General features: G+C 41.9%; 1 pseudogene; it reads left to right on the top strand.

Annotated features, from left to right (window-relative positions):
* Positions 1-11,306: 11,306 nt before the first annotated feature.
* On the top strand, positions 11,307-12,123 carry LOC110125407 (glutaredoxin-1 pseudogene; annotated as a pseudogene).
* Positions 12,124-19,847: the final 7,724 nt, after the last annotated feature.

Raw genomic sequence — 19,847 nt, 5'->3', positions numbered from 1 at the left:
TGGGGGCAGGACGAGAAGGGAACAACAGAGGATGAGATGGCTGCATGGTGTCACTGACTCGATGGACATGAGTTTGAGTAAACTCCGGGAGTTGGTGATGGACAGGGAGGCCTGACGTGCTGCAATTCATGGGGTCACAAAGAGAGTTGGACATGACTGAGCGACTGAACTGAACTGAATTTACATGAAGTGAAAATAGGAATAATAAATGGGCAAAAATTAGGAAATAAAAAACTTTGGAAATAAAGGGTCCCAAACAGTCGGACATGACTGAGCGACTGTGTGATTGGTATTCTTGTTGCCTTATATAAAATTGGAAATTCAGCTTCAATTCATTAAGAAAAGTTTTAGCTGTTAATTTATGACTAAAAAAGATGTGTTTTTTTTGGACAGTGTACAACTACAGTATTCTTCAGACTCCAGAAAAGGTTGATTAAGATGAGAGTCTGGAAATTTTAAAAAAAAAATTTCATTTTGCATATGCAATTAGAGAAAGCTAACTTGATAAAACACTTTTTTCAGACCCTGAGGAAACAAAAACATGCCTCAGAAAAAGTTTGAGTTTGACATTTATCATGTCCTTGAAACACAAACACAGTCGGCTTTGCCTCGATCTTCAGCCTTGGGTTAACTGTAAAGGAAAAAAGGCTTTAACATTGAATGTATAATTTGGTTATAATCCATAAACTGATTACCTACTTTTGTATTCTTGTAAAACCAAGAGGGAGTCTAAAGATGTTTGGGTTTATTAAGCATACATGTTGTACCACTGAAGAAAAATTATACTATTAAAAAAGTCCGTGTTTTTTGAGGTTATCTTAAGTTTGCCAGTCAGAAAATGCTGGTGTAACATTTCAATCACTTGTTTCTTGGTTTTGTTAAAACTTTCAAGGGTTAAAAATTGTGATATGTAAAAATGATAAGCAAAGCATTTCAGTATGTAAAGCAAGTAGGATATATGTTGTCAACAAAGAGAAGTTATAAAGAATGAAGATATTTTTGTTGAGGAAAAATGATAATTTTGTCCTACAGTTTGTTTCTGGACAAAGATATAAAGGACAAATTTGTTTGGATCTAGAATGTGACAAAAGGTTTGTGAAAAGGAATTTTGGGAAAAAAATGTGTGTGTTGTCAGGATTAAGATTAGACTGACTTTAATTAGGTAAATGAATTTTGTTACTAACAGTAAACTGATGCAAGACTAAAGTTGGTTTTTCTCTCTGTTAAGAAAACAAAGTTCTCCTGGAATATTGATCTGATTTTGGTAACAGAGACTTCTAATGGAAAGTAATTTTTTGTTTCTAATCATACTTTTGACCCCCGCGTTCATGATGGAAAAATTGTCCAGGAAAGTTGTCACAGAGTGTAACTTCTCATGATGTGTAGCACTGCTGGCTTTAAGTGTACTGCTTAAAGCACATGTACAGTGTTTGTGTGACAATCAGTTATGAATGATAAAATGTATAGCATATAAAGCATTTCCCTATTAAGCTCCGAGTCTGTTCGTGATGTCTAATTAGTTTTCCCCCAAGGTGGACAACTAGGCAAATATATACATAAAAAGGAGGTCTAGCACTGAGGGATGTGGATGGACCCAGAGCACGCAAATAAACTACTGTGGCGGCGTTAGAAAAATACATCGATTATCATTACTGTCTATGGAAAGAGTTAACAACTTAAAAGGTGAAAATGAGGGAAGAAATATTGACATTGTGAGGTATGGAGAAGTCATTCTAGCCTATACAAGATTTAATTTAAACTTTAGACTAAACAAAACAGCCTGTTTGTGGCTTCTTAAACATACATTGTTCAATTCAGTTCAGTTGCTCAGTCATGTACGACTCTTTGTGACCCCAAGAATCGAAGCACGACAGGCCTCCCTGTCCATCACAAACTCCTGGAGTTTACTCAAACTCATGCCCATCGAGTCAGTGATGCCATCCAACCATCTCATCCTCTGTTGTCCCCTTCTCCTCCTGCCCCCAATCCCTCCCAGCATCAGGGTCTTTTCAACTCTTTGCATGAGGTGGCCAAAGTATTGGAGTTTCAGCTTCAGCATCAGTCCTTCCAATGAACACCCAGGACTGATCTCCTTTAGGATGGACTGGTTGGATCTCCTTGCAGTCCAAGGGACTCTCAAGAGTCTTCTCCAACACCATAGTTCAAAAGCATCAATTCTTTGTGCTCAGCTTTCTTCACAGTCCAACTCTCACATCCATACATGACCACTGGAAAAACCACAGCCTTGACTAGACGGACTTTTGTTGGCAAAGTAATGTCTCTTCTTCTTAATATGGTCATAACTTTCCTTCCAAGGAGTAAGCGTCTTTTAGTTTCATGGCTGCAATCACCATCTGCAGTGATTTTGGAGCCCAAAAAAATAAAGTCTGACATTGTTTCCACTGTTCCCCATCAATTTCCCACGAAGTGATGGGACCAGATGTCATGATATAGTTTCTGAATGTTGAGCTTTAAGCCAATTTTTTCACTCTCCTCTTTCACTTTCATCAAGAGGCTTTTTAGTTCCTCTTCACTTTCTGCCATAAGGGTGGTGTCATCTGCATATCTGAGATTATTGATATTTCTCCCGGCAATCTTGATTCATCTAGCCCAGCGTTTCTCATGATGTACTCTGCATATAAGTTAAATAAGCAAGGTGACAATATACAGCCTTGATGTACTCCTTTTCCTATTTGGAACCAGTCTGTTGTTCCATGTCCAGTTCTAACTGTTGCCTTGTAACCTGCATACAGGTTTCTCAAGAGGCAGGTCAGGTAGTCTTGTATGCCCATCTTTTTCAGAATTTTCCACAGTTTACTGTGATCCACACAGTCAAAGGCTTTGGCATAGTCAATAAAGCAGAAATAGATGTTTTTCTGGAACTCTCTTGCTTTTTCGATGATCCAGCGGATGTTGGCAATTTGATCTCTGGTTCCTCTGCCTTTTCTAAAACCAGCTTGAACATCTGGAAATTCACAGTTCACATATTGCTGAAGCCTGGCTTGGAGAATTTTGAGCATTACTTTACTAGCATGTGAGATGAGTGCAGTTGTGTGGTAGTTTGAGCATTCTTTGGGATTGCCTTTCTTTGGAATTGGAATGAAAACTCACCTTTTCCAGAGGGCATCAGAGGGCAGACACACTAAAACCATAATCACAGAAAACCCGCCAATCTGATCACAGGACCACAGCCTTGTTTAACTCAGTGAAACTAAGCCATGCTGTGTGGGGCCACCCAAGACAGACAGGTCATGGTGGAGAGGTCTGACAGAATGTGGTCCACTGGAGAAGGGAATGGAAAACCACTTCAGTATTCTTGCCATGAGAACCCCATGAACAGTATGAAAAGGCAAAATGATAGGATACTGAAAGAGGAACTCCCCGGGTCGGTAGGTGCCCAATATGCTACTGGAGATCAATGGGGAAATAACTCCAGAAAGAATGAAGGGATGGGGCCAAAGCAAAAACAATACCCAGTTGTGGATGTGACTGGTAATAGAAGCAAGGTCCGATGCTGTAAAGAGCAATATTGCATAGGAACCTGGAATGTTGTGTCCATGAATCAAGGCAAATTGGAAGTAGTCAAACAGGAGATGGCAAGAGTGAATGTCGAAATTCTAGGAATCAGCGAACTAAAATGGACTGGGAATGGGTGAATTTAACTCAGATGACCATTATATCTACTGTGGGCAAGAATACCTTAGAAGAAATGGAGTAGCCATCATGGTCAACAAAAGAGTCCGAAATGCAGTACTTGGATGCAATCTCAAAAACGACAGAATGATCTCTGTTCGTTTCCAAGGCAAACCATTCAATATCATGGTAATCCAAGCCTATGCCCCAACCAGTAATGCTGAAGAAGCTGAAGTTGAACAGTTCTATGAAGACCTACAAGACCTTTTAGAACTAATACCCAAAAAAAGATGTCCTTTTCATTATAGGGGACTGGAATGCAAAAGTAGGAAGTCAAGAAACACCTGGAGTAACAGGCAAATTTGGCTTTGGAGTACAGAATGAAGCAGGGCAAAGGCTAATAGAGTTTTGCCAAGAGAACGCATTGGTCATAGCAAACACCCTCTTCCAACAACACAAGAGAAGACTCTACACATGGACATCACCAGATGGTCAACACCGAAATCAGATTTGATTATATTCTTTGCAGCCAAAGATGGAGAAGCTCTATACAGTCAGCAAAAACAAGACCAGGAGCTGACTGTGGCTCATATCATGAACTCCTTATTGCCAAATTCAGATTTAAACTGAAGAAAGTAGGGAAAACCACTAGACCTTTCAGGTATGACCTAAATCAAATTCCTTATGACTATACAGTGGAAGTGAGAAATAGATTTAAGGGACCAGATCTGATAAACATACATTGTACATCTGCTTTAATCAGTAAGAAAAAAAAATTGTACAAAGGTGGGTTTTTATTATTATACTATTGTAATATATCTAGTAATTTTCAAATGTTTGTCCAGATACTATGAAAGTTTATTGCCTTTCCTGTTCTGTCCCGGTCCCCACTCAAGACTACGGAGTATCAAAAAGGGGGGATTGAAATGGAGCAGGACTCTATGATCCTTGCCCCCCACCATGTCTTCTGCCTGCCTTTTGCCTGTGGAAAACTTTAATCAAAGAATAAGTTTAATCAGAGAAGTGAGAAATGCTGAAACAAAGGAAAACAGTCTAAGGAGACTAAATAATAATAATGTAGTCATTAAGCATAGTCAAGGACCTTTAGTTCTTTCTCAAGGGCGGTAGGTAATGTTCTGAGCCATATCCTGGGAGCTGTCCTACAGATACCCCAGGTGGAGAAGGTAACTACATGAGGAGCAGACTGTACCCAGGACTTGAGTTGCCACAATTCCAAGAATTGATCGCAAAGAAATGGGAACAAATGCACCCCAGAACTAAAAGATTAACTGTGCCTAAAACAACCAGAATGATGCTAGTCAGACCAGTGATGACCAATTTGAAGACAACTGTTAGAGATGACTGTGATGTTTCTGTGTATTGCCCCTCACCCCGACCCTGCCTATAAATGCCCTCACCCCTTGCTTGTCGGGGGGGGGGGGAAGTTGGCCTTTGGACAAATGTCCACCACCCTCCTCCCATCCCCAGTTACCGGCATCTGAAATAAAGCAAACTTTCCTTTCCACTAACCTGGCCTGCATATTCACTCTTGAGCTGCAAACAACCAGACCCCCAACACGTACATTTCAGTAACAGCATTGCACGTGGATTCTTTACCAGCTGGACTACGTAGCTCAAATCAGGTTCCAAATCTGGAAGAGCATCACGTAAGGCCTCAGTCTGTTTGTAGCTAGACCCAGAACCTCAGTGTTCTGTACTTCAGCGTCTATTAAGTCGTTTATCTCAGTTATAGAGTTAATCTGTTTTTTTAGTTTTGTTAATATCATTTGGTCATAAGGGAGACTTCTTGTCCCTCAGGAAACAGTGGAGCCTAATTTAACTAGTAAGTCCCTTGAGTTAAAAGAGAGGTGACAGGCACAGAAATCGATGTGGAAACAACTGGCCACTGTTGGAACACAAAGGGAGTTCCTGGAAAGCGAGCCCTGTGTCGGTGCTGATGTTCCCATTATTTATTTTTACGGTTGTTAAGGTTTCCAGCCCTTTGGGTTAAGATGGAAAGGACTGCGCTGGTGTCCGAGGAATGCAATCTCGACCCCCACTTCAGTGACCTCCCCCCAAGCTTCAGCACTAGTTGCATGCACGGTGCTATAGGCAGAGGCCCTTGTGACCTCGGGGCCCCTCAGTGTTGGGGAACCATCCAAGGCCGAGGCCCCAGGGATCTCAGGTGTCTGGGGCATTCCCTCCTCCAGCTCCCTGGCTGTCTGTAAACGGGCGATTCCACCACCGTCTCTCCTCCAGTGCCCTTCTGCCCACACAGGGCACCCTGGGTTGGTCTGGGTACCTGTGGGCCTTGTGGTCCACCATGACCAGCTTGGCCTGCAAAGGCTGACCTGACCTCCCCTCCGGTGGTCTCTGAGTGGACAAAGCTACAACCATCATTTCAGCCCTTTGTGTATTTCTCTGGGAGCGTTCAGCCTTTTCAACCATGTCCCTATTATGAAAACTGAATAAGCCACTTGGAGCAAATCGCTCATAGGGGTCTGAGGACCAGCAGTTGCTTTTTGAATCTCGCTCCTGATGTCTGTGGCAGGATGAGCTATGAAATACATAGCCGAAAGGGCCTGTCCCTCTAGGGAGAAGCCATCCACACCCATATATATATATATATTGTCTATGCTCTGTCTTTGTTGCTGTGTGGGCTTTTCTCAGTATGGGATTCTCACTGCAGTGGCTTCTCTTGTTTCAGAGCACAGGCTCTAGGGCCTGGGCTTCGGTAGTTTCAGCTCCCAGGCTTAATTGCTCCATGACACATGGGATCTCCCTGGATCAGGGATCGAGCCCATGTGCCCTGCATTGGCACGTGGATTCTTTCCCAGTGAGCCACCAGAAAAGCCCCTGCTATTTTTTAAAAGCTTCTATCAACCTCTCATGAAATGCTTTCTGATTTTCATCTCACCCCTGTTGTACTACTTGCACTTTTTCATAACTGACAGATTTTACTGTAAGTGTTTTCATAACCTCGTTAAACAATCATGTAGTCACGGGTCTGCCTCAGGGACAGCGGCAGTGCCCCCTGCCCCCCGTGTGGCCCTCTTGGGCTCAGGCTGCCACTGGGTCAGCACGGACCCTAGCTGCCTGTGGGAGAGTAAAGTCTGCAAATCTCCCTTTGGATGAGATCAAAAGATCTCATTAACTGGGTAAACTCGGTCCTGGAAAGTTCAGTTCTCAGAAAAATGTATCAATCTATCTTCTGCTGACTTAGATGGACAAGGAGAAAGGCAGAGAAAGATGGACATGAAGAAAGGTGCTTCTCACAGAGGCGGAGGCATGGGGCAGTTGGTCGGTAACTTACACGCTGCAGGTGCTGTCTGGGCTGAGATTTGGTCCCTTGGGTAACTCGGGGTACAGAGAAGGAGCTCCTGAATATAGTGGGCAGTCTCCTCACCCTTGGGTGCCCTTGACTCTGGGCTAATGGCCTTGGCTGGAGCAGCGGCTGAGACAGGTCCTTGCCATTCACATCTCTAGAGCAGTAGTTAGCTATCCAGAAGTCATGGTCCTGTGTCCCATTTCACTGTGCAGTTTAGTCAGGATTTGTGCTTACAGCTTTAGATGTTATCCCTTCCAAGTAGTCTCTCAGCCAGGTGTGAGTGGCTGAGAAACTGTCCCAATGGAATAGTACAGAGTGTGTGTCCAGTGGCATTGACAGGGAGCTTTCGGGAACTAGTCTGGCTGCAAATTGGAAGCAAAGGGTCAGGGGAGGAGGGTAAATCCTGGAAGTTGATTTCCTTCAGTATCCTTGTGCAGGATGCTGAGACTACCTGATAAGAGGCATTTATCCAGCGTGGACACAGTTATTTAAATGATGTGTTTTTTTTTTTTTTTCTATTTCTAGAACATGTAATCCCCTGGTTATAGATTATGGGCATCTGATCTGCATCCAAAGATAGATTACACTGCTGAGCTTCAGACCCAAGCCTAGAATATCTTCCTAACAACTCAATTAAGCTTTACAAAAATATGACAAAAGCACTATTTAAAAAGTGAGTTTTAGACAGTAGATACTGATCTTAGACAAACTAGAATTTACTATCTATTAAAACTTAATTCCTTTCTTCTTAAATTACTCTCATTGGTCCCAAATGTAGCCAAGTTAAGATTAACTTGTTTGTAAAATAAGTCTGGTTAACTGATAACATAAACTTGTAAAATTTGTCCAGGAAAGTGAGTGTCTTGATCACTAAAAATTGTACAAAGTATACCCCAAGTGAAAACCAGATTTTAAAAATATTTATTTATTTAATTTGGCTGTGCTGGGTCTGAATTGCTGCTCGGACTTTCCCTATTTGCAGCAAGCAGGGGCTACTGTTTGCTGAGGTGCCCTGGCTTCTCACTGTGCAGTGGCTTCTCTTTTGCAGAGCATGGGCTCTAGGGCACGCGGGCTTCAGTAGCTGTGGCTCCTGGGCTCTAGAGCACAGGCTCAGTAGTTGTGGGTTGCACGGGCTTAGTTGCTCCACAGCATGTGGGATCTTCCCAGATCAGGGATCGAACCCACATCTCCTGTATTGGTAGGTGGATTCTTTACTGCAGAGCCTTCAGGAAAGCCCATGAGTTAATTTTCTTGCTGACAAACTTTACAACAAATATACCTACTGACTTTGAGTAAACCCGGGTACCATAAAAACATTGTGCTTAATAGTGATGTGTCTACGTGACACGTCTCTGTTAAATAACAAGCCAACAACAAACTTTAATATCAGATGTTAATTTAATACTAAATGTTTCTCAGGTCATATGAATCCGAAATCCATTTAGCTTAGTTTCTGTTATATTTAGAAATGTTTAATTTGTAAGCACTTTTTAAAAAGGCAGTTAAATAGAGCTCACCTACAAATTAACCTGAGCAATACATATATCCCAATAGAGATCTCATAGTTTCATTTTAAAACTTAGTTATAAAACAAGCATTGCAATGCAAAATTCACCAGCTTAGAGATCTTTGAGGACTTCCCTGGTGGTCCAGTAACTAAGACTCCATGCTTCCAATGGAGGGGCCCCAGGTTCCATTCCTAGATGGGAAACTAGATCCCACTTGCCACAACTAAGAGTCAGTGCAGCCAAATAAATAATAAATCAGTATTTATTTTTAAAAATACATAAATAACAGGTGGAATAGCTAAATTTACAGACTTGAGTTTTAACAGGGTTAGACTTAGAACATAGGAGAAAAATCCCCAAATTAAGAATGTAGATTGTCAGATCCTGTGAGCAGCACTCAGACAGTAAAATTTCTTCCTTCTCACATACCATCTACCCTGTCTCCTGCGCTAGTAACAAGATCCTTTCTGTGTCTCTAGACATCTATACCATCTTTCTATGGCAGCCTGTGCTGACTGAAAAGAAAAAAAAAGATAGGACACTTGTGAGGCTTACAAGCAGAGGGGGAGAGGGTGCAGCCCAGAGTAATTAGTGGGCTACAGTTTTATAATAAAAGGAGAAGTGGGAGGGGGAGAGTGTCCTTATCTCTCTCTTCTGCTTCCTCTTCTTGAGTTGTTCAGTTGCTCAGTCTCATGTCCGACTCTTTGAGACCCCATGGACTGCAGCACACCAGGCTTCCCTGTCCTTCACCATCTCCCGGAGCTTGCTCAAACTCATGTCCATTGAGTCAGTGATGCCATCCAACCATCTCATCCTCTGTCGCCCCCTTCTCCTCCTGCCTTCAATCTTTCCCAGCATCAGGGTCTTTTCTAATGAGTCAGTTCTTTGCATCAGGTGGCCAAAATATTGGAGCTTCAGCTTCAGTCCTTCCAATGAATATTTCAGGTTGATCTGCTTTAGGATTGACTGATTTGATCTTACTGCAGTCCTAGGGACTCTCAAGAGTCTTCTCCAACACCATCACTCAAAAGCATCCATTCTTCAACGTTCAGCCTTCTTTATGGCCCAACTCTCACAACCATACGGGACTACTGGAAAAACCATAGCTTTGACTAAATGGACCTCTGTGGGCAAAGTAATGTCTCTGCTGTTTAATATGCTGTCTAGGGTGGTCACAGTTTTATTTCCAAGGAGCAAGTTTTACTTTTAATTTCATGGCTGCAGTCACCATCTGCAGTGATTTTGGAGCCTAAGAAAATAAAGTCTCTCACTGTTTCCATTGTTTCCCCATCTATTTGCCATGAAGTGATGGGGCTGGATGCCATGATCTTAGTTTTTTGAATGTTGAATTTTAAGCCAGCTTTTTCACTCTCCTCTTTCACTTCAGTTCCTCTTCACTTTCTGCCATAAGGGTGATGTCATCTGCATATCTGAGGTTATTGATATTTCTCCCAGCAATCTTGATTCCAGCTTGTGCTTCATCCAGCCTGGCATTTTGCATGATGTATTCTGCATATAAGTTAAATAAGCAGAGTGACAATAAACAGCATTGATGTACTCCTTTGTACTCCTTTCCCAATTTGGAACCAGTCCATTGTTCCATGTTTGGTTCTAACTGTTGCTTCTTGACCTGCATACAGGTTTCTCAGGAGGCAGGTAAGGTAGTCTGGTATTCCCATCTCTTTAAGAATATTTCCACAATTTGTTGTGATCCACACAGTCAAAGGCTTTAGCATAGTCCATGAAGCAGAAGTAGATGTTTTTCTGACATTCTCTTGCTTTTTGGATGTTAGCAATTTGATCTCTGGTTCCTCTGCCTTTTCTAAATCCAGCTTGAATGTCTGGAAGTTCTTGGTTCATGTACTGTTGAAGCCTAGCTTGGAGAATTTTGAGCATTACTTTGCTAGCATCAACACTATGAAAAGGCAGAAAGATATGACACTGAAAGATGAACTCCCCAGGTTGGTAGATGCCCAGTGTTCTACTGGGAGAGAGCAGATAAATAGCTCCAAAGGTGTGAAGAGGCCGAGCCAAAGCAAAAACAACACCCAGTTATGGATGTCTCTGGTGGTGGAAGTAAAGTCCAATGCTGTAAAGAACAGTATTGCATAGGAACCTGGAATGTTAGGTCCATGAATCAAGGTAAATTGGAAGTGGTCAAACAGGAGATGGCAAGAATGAACATCAACATTTCTTAGGAATCAGTGACCTAAAATGGACCAGAATGGGTGAATTTAATTCAGATGACCATTATATCTACTACTGTGGGCAAGAATCCCTTAGAAGAAATGGAGTAGCCATCATAGTCAACAAAAGAGTCTGAAATGCAGTACTTGGATGCAATCTCAAAAACGACAGAATGATCTCTGTTCGTTTCCAAGGCAAACCATTCAACATCACAGTAATCCAAGTCTATGCCCCAACCACTAATGCCAAAGAAGCTGAAGTTGAACAGTTCTATGAAGACCTACAAGACTTTCTAGAACTAACACCAAAAAAAGATGTCCTTTTCATCATAGGGGACTGGAATGCAAAAGTAGGAAGTCAAGAGATACCTGGAGTAACAGGCAAGTTTGGCCTTGGAGTACAGAATGAAGAAGAGCAAAGCTAACATTTTGTTAAGAGGACACAATGATCATGGCAAACACCTGTCAACTACAAATTGGCACTTACCAAGAGCATTGCCAATGACTGAACAACAAAGGCATTTGCCATCTGCCTCTACGGAGACTGAACCCCATGCTGCTATAGCTGTTGACCTTCAACAACCCCTGAGGGAGTTCAGGGTGGAGTGAGGCACTCTATGCTCCAGGGAATCTGGTGGGACAGGTCTTTAGATAGTTGGATTTTTTTCCTAATGTTTTTAGGAACAGATTTTATGGTCTCAATCATTGCATCTCCTCCTATCTAGAGAAGCACTAAATCCCTTCATGGTGACATCATATCCTCATGACTAACAAAAAACCCTTTGTACAATAAGTGCTTCATACTGAACTTCCCATTCACCAAAACCTTCTATATTGACCTTCCCCACTGCCGCTTTGAAGCAGTCTCTCAGAGCTATCTGAGATGCCGCCTCCTGGGCTACAGTCCTCATTTTGCCCTCAATTTGTTTGGTGCCATCCTAAAATGTTCTCTCTCAGAAAGCAAATGTTTCAGAAATTATCACTGGTATCTATGTTCACCAATCTAAAAAATACTAATGTAAAAGTCAGTTCTTGGCAGTCGAGGTGTCCTCCCGGGGGAGGCAGCATGGCTCAAACGTTCATGAACAGCTAGGTCCAGTCTAGGAAGGTGGTCGTGTTCATCAAGCCCACCTGCCCCTACGGCAGAAGGACTCAGGAGCTCCTCAGCCAACTGCCCTTCAAACAAGAGCTTTTGGGATTTTTCGCTATCACTGACAACGGCGACACCAATGAGATTCAAGATTACTTGCAACAGCTCAAAGGAGCCAGAACGGTACTTCGGGTATTCATCGGTAAAGAGTGCATAGGTAGATGCACTGATTTAGTAAATATGCACGAGAGATGGGAACTGTTGAGACAGCTAAAGCAAACTGGAGCTCTTCTATAATTACAGAGCAGATCCAGGCTGATATCCCCCTTGAGGATTGGATGGCATTGCCGATCATGACAGCAGTTCCTGGAGGATGGACCTGGGGCAACTTTACCCAGTTACAGCAACTGTTTACTTAAAATTCTGAAATATGTTAATCTCAATAAAAAGAGATGGGAATTTGGGGAAGCCAAAAATAGCTTCTTTTGACTCAGTATTAAACAGACTTGTGGACTCTGGGAGAAGGCGAGGGTGGGATGTTTCAAGAGGACAGCATCGAAGCATGTATATTATCTAGGGTGAAACAGATCACCAGCCCAGGTTGGGTGCATGAGACAAGTGCTCGGGCCTGGTGCACTGGGAAGACCCAGAGGGATCGGGTGGAGAGGGAGGTGGGAGGGGGGACCGGGATGGGGAATACATGTAAATCCATGGCTAATTCATTTCAATGTATGACAAAAACCACTGCAATGATGTAAAGTAATTAGCCTCCAACTAATACAAATAAATGAAAAAAAAAAAAAACCAAAAATAAATAAATAAAAAATAAAAAAATAAAAATGGACCAACTTGCCAAAAAAAAAAAAAAGTCAATTCTTTGTTGCTTAAGGAAAGTTGGAAGTGTGTTTTTGGTAAAGAAGGTATGAGGAATGGAATTGCATTTTGTGAAGGGAAAAGAAAGTAAGCCTGACTTACAGGTGGCTTTTTAGGAGGCAAGAACAAAGTAATGGGTACAAAGAGTGATAGGGTTTCTGAAAAGTGAATCATGAGAAGAGAATTTTGTACATGGTTTAAAATAAGTGTAAAATAAATTTAATTAAGTTTGCCTTTTAAATAAAGTAAAATTTATTTAGCTTTGAATCTGTTTTCTGCCTGTTGCAAAAGTTGAGTTTAGCTTTTCTGTCTGTTAAGATGATACCTTTTCTTCAGATGGTGAACTGCCTTTGATAAAAGATTTAAGTTTTTTTTATCTCTTAAATGATGTGTTCTGAAATCTTCTATTGTTACTTTGGCTATGTGAATAGCTAGAGCTGACTCATTTGAAAAGACCCTCATGCTGGGAAAGATTGAGGGCAGGAGGAGAAGAGGACAACAGAGGATGAGATGGTTGGATGGCATCACCGACTCAATGGACATGAGTTTGGGTAAACTCCAGGAGTTGGTGATAGACAGGGAGGCCTGGCATGCTGTGGTTCATGGGGTCACAAAGAGTTGGACACGACTGAGCAACTGAATTTAACTGAACTGAACTGGTTGTTTCACAATGACCTATAATCCTATCTGACTGAGTGTTCTAAACCTTTTTGATATTTGTTGACAAAACTTCCTAAATCATTCTAATGAAGAAGATTTCTAGCTAACTTTGGGATGCTTCAGAGGGCCCCTGAAACATCCCAAAGAGAGATATTACACTAATTAGGTTCATTTTGTATACAGAATTACATGGGAAGTATTGTCAAGTGAGTAATAAGTCTTGGGTTATATTGTATGGTAAATGTTACTAATATAGATATTGTAGAAACTATATGGTGTTCCTAAAATTCTGATGTTTGGGTAAAATGTTATCAGGCATAATTCTAGTTACTATCTCAAAATATTGTCATAGCACTAACCAAGTTTTGCAAAAATGCTTGCTCTTCAAGAAGATTTATAAAAAGGACTTTTGATAAATACCAGTTTCTGAACTGGGTAAGGATTCTAATGAAAACCCTGATGAAGGACTGAAAGAACTGGCGAATATGCTTATAACTGTTATGGCTTGTATCTGAAAAATTATTGGTTTGAATATGTGTTGTCCAGGTGTAAGAAAAAAAACCTTCCCCTCAAACTAATTATGACAGTAATTTGGTAAAATTATATTTTATAAACAAATTGAAACATTTATCTTTTCTCTCTATCTGAACCCTCCAGAGATTGGAAACTCTTAGTTTCCAGTAACTTTATCAGATAAGTTAGGAAGGTTATCTCACTAACAGGTACAGAAATCTCAAGGAACTTTTGGAGACCTTGAGATGGGAGGAATTCACATAAATCTGTGATAAGCCTGTGGTTTGACTTTCCTAGCCCTAAAAGATTTATTTTAAAAGTTCAGTCTGAGACTGTATACAATTCTCAGCAATTCATGTTGAGGTTTGACAGAAAATAACAAAATTCTGTAAAGCAATTATCCTTCAATTAAAAAGTAAATAAATTTTTTAAAAACTCTCAACAAAGCAAAAAAGTCTATAATCAATTATGGTTATATAAATCATCAGGCCAAGTTTATTGAGACTGAACCTATATCACAAGTCTTAATTTGGTTATATTTGGTAAAAATGATGGTGATTTTAGGGAGAAAAAGATGTTTCAATGAATGTTAAATCCCAGTTTGTTAATGGAGGTCTGTATCTACTAAGACTCATTTCCTGGATAGTTCTTTGCTGTTCAGTTCAGTTCAGTCATTCAGTTGTGTCCGACTCTTTGCGACCCCATGAACCGCAGCACGCCAGGCCTCCCTGTCCATCATCAACTCCCGGAGTCTACCCAAACCCATGTCCATCGAGTCAATGATGCCATCCAACCATCTCATCCTCTGTTGTCCCCTTCTCCTCCTGCCCTCAATCTTTTCCAACATCAGGGTCTTTTCTAATGAGTCAGCTTTTCACATCAGGTGGCCAAAGTATTGGAGTTTCAGCTTCAACATCAGTCCCTCCAATGAACACCCAGGACTGATCTCCTTTAGGATGGACTGTTTGGATCTCCTTGCAGTCCAAGGGACTCTCAAGAGTCTTCTCCAACACCACAGTGCAACAGCATCAATCCTTCGGCACTCAGCTTTCTTTATACTCTCACAGCCATACATGACTACTGGAAAAACCATAGCCTTGACTAGACGGACCTTTGTTGACAAAGTAACGTATCTGCTTTTTAATATGCTGTCTAGGTTGGTCGTTAACTTTCCTTCCAAAAAAAAAGTGTTTTTTAATTTCATGGCTGCAATCACCATCTGCAGTGATTTTGGAGCCAAGAAAAATAAAGTCAGCCAGTGTTTCCAGTTTCCACTGTTTCCCCATGAAGTGATGGGACTGGATGCCATGATCTTAGTCTTCTGAATGTCGAGCTTTAAGCCAACTTTTTCACTCTCCTCTTTCACTTTCAAGAGGCTCTTTAGTTAGTTCTTCTTCACTTTCTGCCATAAGGGTGGTGTCATCTGCATATCTGAGGTTATTGATATTTCTCCCAGTAATCTTGATTCCAGCTTGTGCTTCTTCCAGCCCAGCATTTCTCATGATGTACTCTGCATGTAAGTTAAATAAGCAGGGTGACAATATACAGCCTTGACGTACTCCTTTTCCTATTTGGAAACAGTCTGTTGTTCCATGTCCAATTCTAACTGTTGCTTCCTGACCTGCATACAGGTTTCTCAAGAGGCAAGTCAGGTAGTCTGGTATTCCCATCTCTTTCAGAATTTTCCACAGTTTATTGTGATCCACACAGTAAAGGGCTTTGGGATAGTCAATAAAACAGAAATAGATGTTTTTCTGGAACTCTCTTGTTGACTTCGCAAGCTAAACAGTTTTATCACTGACTGGATCTGAAAACGCCACACATAAGGTACCACTAACTGAGAATTCAGCTTGTTTTTTATGGCCTTTAACAAGCACGACCGAGAGGAGCTACCCCATGTCCAAGGTAAGGAGCAGTGGCTGCGCTTTGCTGGAGCAGCTGTGAAGAGATACCCACGTCCAAGGTAAGAGAAACCCAAGTAAGATGGTAGGCACTGAGAGAGGGCATCAGAGGGCAGACAGACTGAAACCACAATCACAGACAACTAGCCAATCTGATCACACAGACCACAGCCTTGTCTAACTCAATGAAACTAAGCCATGCCATGTGGGGCCACCCAAGATGGATGGGTCATGGTGGAGAGGTCTGAAAGAATGTGGTCCACTGGAGAAGGGAATGGAAAACTACTTCAGTAATTCAGACTTGAGAACCCCATGAACAGTATGAAAAGGCAAAAAGATAGGACACTGAAAGATGAACTCCCCAGGTCGGTAGGTGCCCAATATGCTACTGGAGATCAGTGGAGAAATAACTCCAGAAAGAATGAAGGGATGGAGCCAAAGCAAAAACAACACCCAGTTGTGGATGGGACTGGTGATAGAAGCAAGGCTTCAATGCTGTAAAGAGCAATATTGCATAGGAACCTGGAATGTTAGGTCCATGAATCAAGGCAAATTGGAAGTGGTCAAACAGGAGATGGTAAGAGTGAATGACATTTTAGAAATCAGCAAACTAAGACGGACTGGAATGGGTGAATTTAACTCAGATGACCATTATATCTACTACTGTGGGCAGGAATCCCTTAGAATAAATGGAGTACCCATCATAGTCAACAAAAGAGTCCAAAATGCAGTAAGTACTTGGATGCCATCTCAAAAACAACAGAATAATCTCTGTTCGTTTCCAAAGCAAACCACTCAATATCATGGTAATCCAAGTCTAGGCCCCAACCAGTAATGCTAAAGAAGCTGAAGATGAACAGTCCTATGAAGACCTACAAGACCTTCTAGAACTAACACCCCAAAAAGATGTCCTTTTCATTATAGGGGACTGGAATGCAAAAGTAGGAAGTCAAGAAACACCTGGAGTAATAGGCAAACTTGGCCGTGGAGAACAGAATGAAGCAGGGCAAAGGCTAATGGAGCTCTGCCAAGAGTTTCTCTTTTAGTCCTCCATTAATAATGATGTGATTTCTAATAGATAATAAACTTTTGTTACACTAAAGTGCTTTATCCCTTACTCATGTTTCTCTTCTAAACCTCGGCAACCACAATCTTGTCCAATTATTTCAGTAGTTGGCACCAATTTATACTTGTTCTTGGCTAAAAAGAAATGTGTCTTCTCTATCAATCATAATGAACCACTCTTGCCTAAACAAATACAACTTCACCTTGGATAATCTCTCTTCTAGGATTATATTGTAACCAGTATACCTACATCTTATTTAAACATTCATTGGCAACACTGACCGATGAAATAAAACTAAAGACATGGTCTGGAGATATTGTGGGTTTGTTTCCAGACTACCACAACAAGAAGGCACTTATTACTGGGTCATGGTGGCGCTAGTGGTAAAGAACGGTTTGATCCCTAGGTCAGCACCATACCCTGGAGGACTGCATGGCAATTCACTCCAGTATTTTTGCCTGCAGAATCCCATGGACAGAGGAGCCTGGGGGCTACAGTCCATAGGGTCACAAAGAGTCAGGCATGACTGAAGCACCTTAGCACACATACATAGTGCATATAAAAGTTACATTTTCACTATTCTACAGGCTAAACTATGCAACAGAATTATGTCTTTTTAAAAAAAGTCTAAATACATTAATGAAATGTTTATTCCTTGTCTTTTTCTTCTGGGAGGCAGCCCACTGGACACAGATATTTAGTGGACTGGCCAAACAGTTTTGTTCAGGTTTTTCTTTTAAGTTCTTCCAACAGATCTTTGTTAATACACTGAGGTCATCCTAACTGACCAGCAGCATTTGACTGTTGTGGGCACAGAGCTGGTGGATAGCCCTACTCTCTCAGAATTACTATATGCAGAGAGTCCACCTGCACTTCGTCTGCTGCCTGAGGTGCCACCTCAGGGAGCCTCCCCTCAGCTGTTCCCCCAGAAATACAACTGCGACAAGGTGACTTTTCCCACGCTTTGTGCCTGCCTGCACCTCGGCCCTGTCAACTGCAACAAGAATTACTGTAGCCATGCCAACAACCTGGGCCACAGTGTAGCAACATGGTGAAGAGATCTTTGAGGTGAGACGTGGATTCAAGCTCCAATTCAGTCACTTCCTGGGATGGGGTGATTTTTGTTCCATTAAAGTTCCTTCATCTGGGAAACGAGAAAGAACATCAGTACTTATTTTGGAGTTCAAAGTCAAAAAGATAGCATGCAGAAAGCATTAAAACAGGGACTCTCAAATTGTGAAATAAAAGTGAATTTGAGTACAATTTGACATCAGGTATCAAGGAAAGTATTTCCGGTTGGGAACAAAGAACACATCTCACTTTCTCGGCAAGATCTTCGGGCTCTGAATGTGAACACAACACTGAGAAATGGCAGGATGGCTTGCAGGCATTTGGCACTGGAGACTATTTCCCTGTTACAAAATACAATTGAAATCCATACTCATTCCCTCCATTGTGTGCTTGTTCAACTCTACTCACTTCACTTTCAAGCACCTGAGCACAGCCAACTCCCAAATTAAGCATTTCATTTCACCATTTTGCCATTTCAGCTTTTTCATGGAAGTAAACCCCACTCCGAAAGAAACTCAGCTTCTTCATGTTTATGCTGCACCTACTTTGTACACGTCATGACACTTATGAGCATATTCAGGTCACGAAAGTTTAAAAACAACCCACTGATTCATATACACCTTGGTGTAAAGAGGACAGACAGCTTCTAGGAGCACCTGTTTATTTACCAGGTGGGATGCTGGCCAACCCATGAATCAATGAATAAGGCCAAAGAAATCTTTAACATTTACTTCTGAAGACCAGTGGGCCCTGACTGCAGGAGCCCCACAGGAATGGGGAAAACAAGAGACTTCACTCTTAACAGGTGCAAATGAAGCCTCATGCACACTGAGATGAAGCTGAGATGAAGGTCAAAACACAACTGTTTGCTAGGATCCTGGATGGTGAGACCTGCCTGCTGGTCTTGAAGGATCTCTGAGGGGTGGGGGGTGGGCTGTGGCTCACTGTGGGGACACAGATCCTGAGGGCAGAACTATGAGACAGCACTCATCTGCATGAGGTCTCCATCTTGGCCCAACACTGGCTCCACTCAGAACCTGTAGGCTACAGCAATGGGCCCCCTAAGGCCAAATGATGAAAGGGCCAAGATGCAGCCCTAACCATCAGCAGACAGGCTGTCCAAAGCCTTCATGTACACATGCCTTTCGACGTGACTTTACCCACAAAAGGGTCAAAACCCAGTTCTAACCACCACTGTGCAGGCACAAGCCTCGAGACCAGCCTCACCCAGCAGGGTTGTTGTTCAGTCGCTCAGTCATGTCTGACTCTTTGAAACCCCATGGACTGCAGCATGCCAGGCTTCCCTGTCTTTCACCATCTCCTGGAGTTTGCTCAAACTCATATCCATTGAATCAGTGATGTCATCCAACCATCTAGTCCTCTGTCGCCCCTTTCTCTTCCTGTCCTCAATCTTTCCCAGCATCAGGGTCATTTCCAATGAGTTGGCTCTTCACATCAGGGGGCAGACACCAAAAGCAAGAAAAGTGGAGTCCCACAACTTGCAAACTGAGTCCACAAATACGCGTGGAACACCACCCTGGGATCAGATGTCCTCTGGCCCTTGGATCGGGAGAAGGGTGCCTGGGATATCGCCTGCAGAGGGCCACACCTCCAAGGTCAAGAAACGTAACCATACTACCAGACAGATTACAATATAAATAGAAATTTACACAAAACGAGGTGACACAGGAATATGTCACAGAGGGAGGAACAAGACAAAACCCCAGAAGAACTAAGTAATGTGGAGATAGACAATCTACCTGAAAGAGTTCAAAGTAATGATAGTAAACATGATCAAAGAACCTGGGAGAAAAATGCACAACCTGAGAAATAAGAAGTATTTAATGAAGACTTAGAAAATATAACAACCAACCAACAGAACTGAAGAATATAGTAAATGAAATGAAAAAAAAAAAAAAAAAACCCAGAAACTAAAATGAATCAGAACAGGCTAAGTGAGGCAGAAAACACATCAGTGAGCTAGAAGAAAGTACTGAAAATCACCACTACTGAACAGA

The sequence above is a fragment of the Odocoileus virginianus genome, unplaced genomic scaffold (assembly GCF_023699985.2).
Source record: "Odocoileus virginianus isolate 20LAN1187 ecotype Illinois unplaced genomic scaffold, Ovbor_1.2 Unplaced_Scaffold_24, whole genome shotgun sequence".
In the NCBI taxonomy this organism is placed as follows: domain Eukaryota; kingdom Metazoa; phylum Chordata; class Mammalia; order Artiodactyla; family Cervidae; genus Odocoileus; species Odocoileus virginianus.
This window is presented reverse-complemented; position numbering and strand designations above follow the sequence as displayed.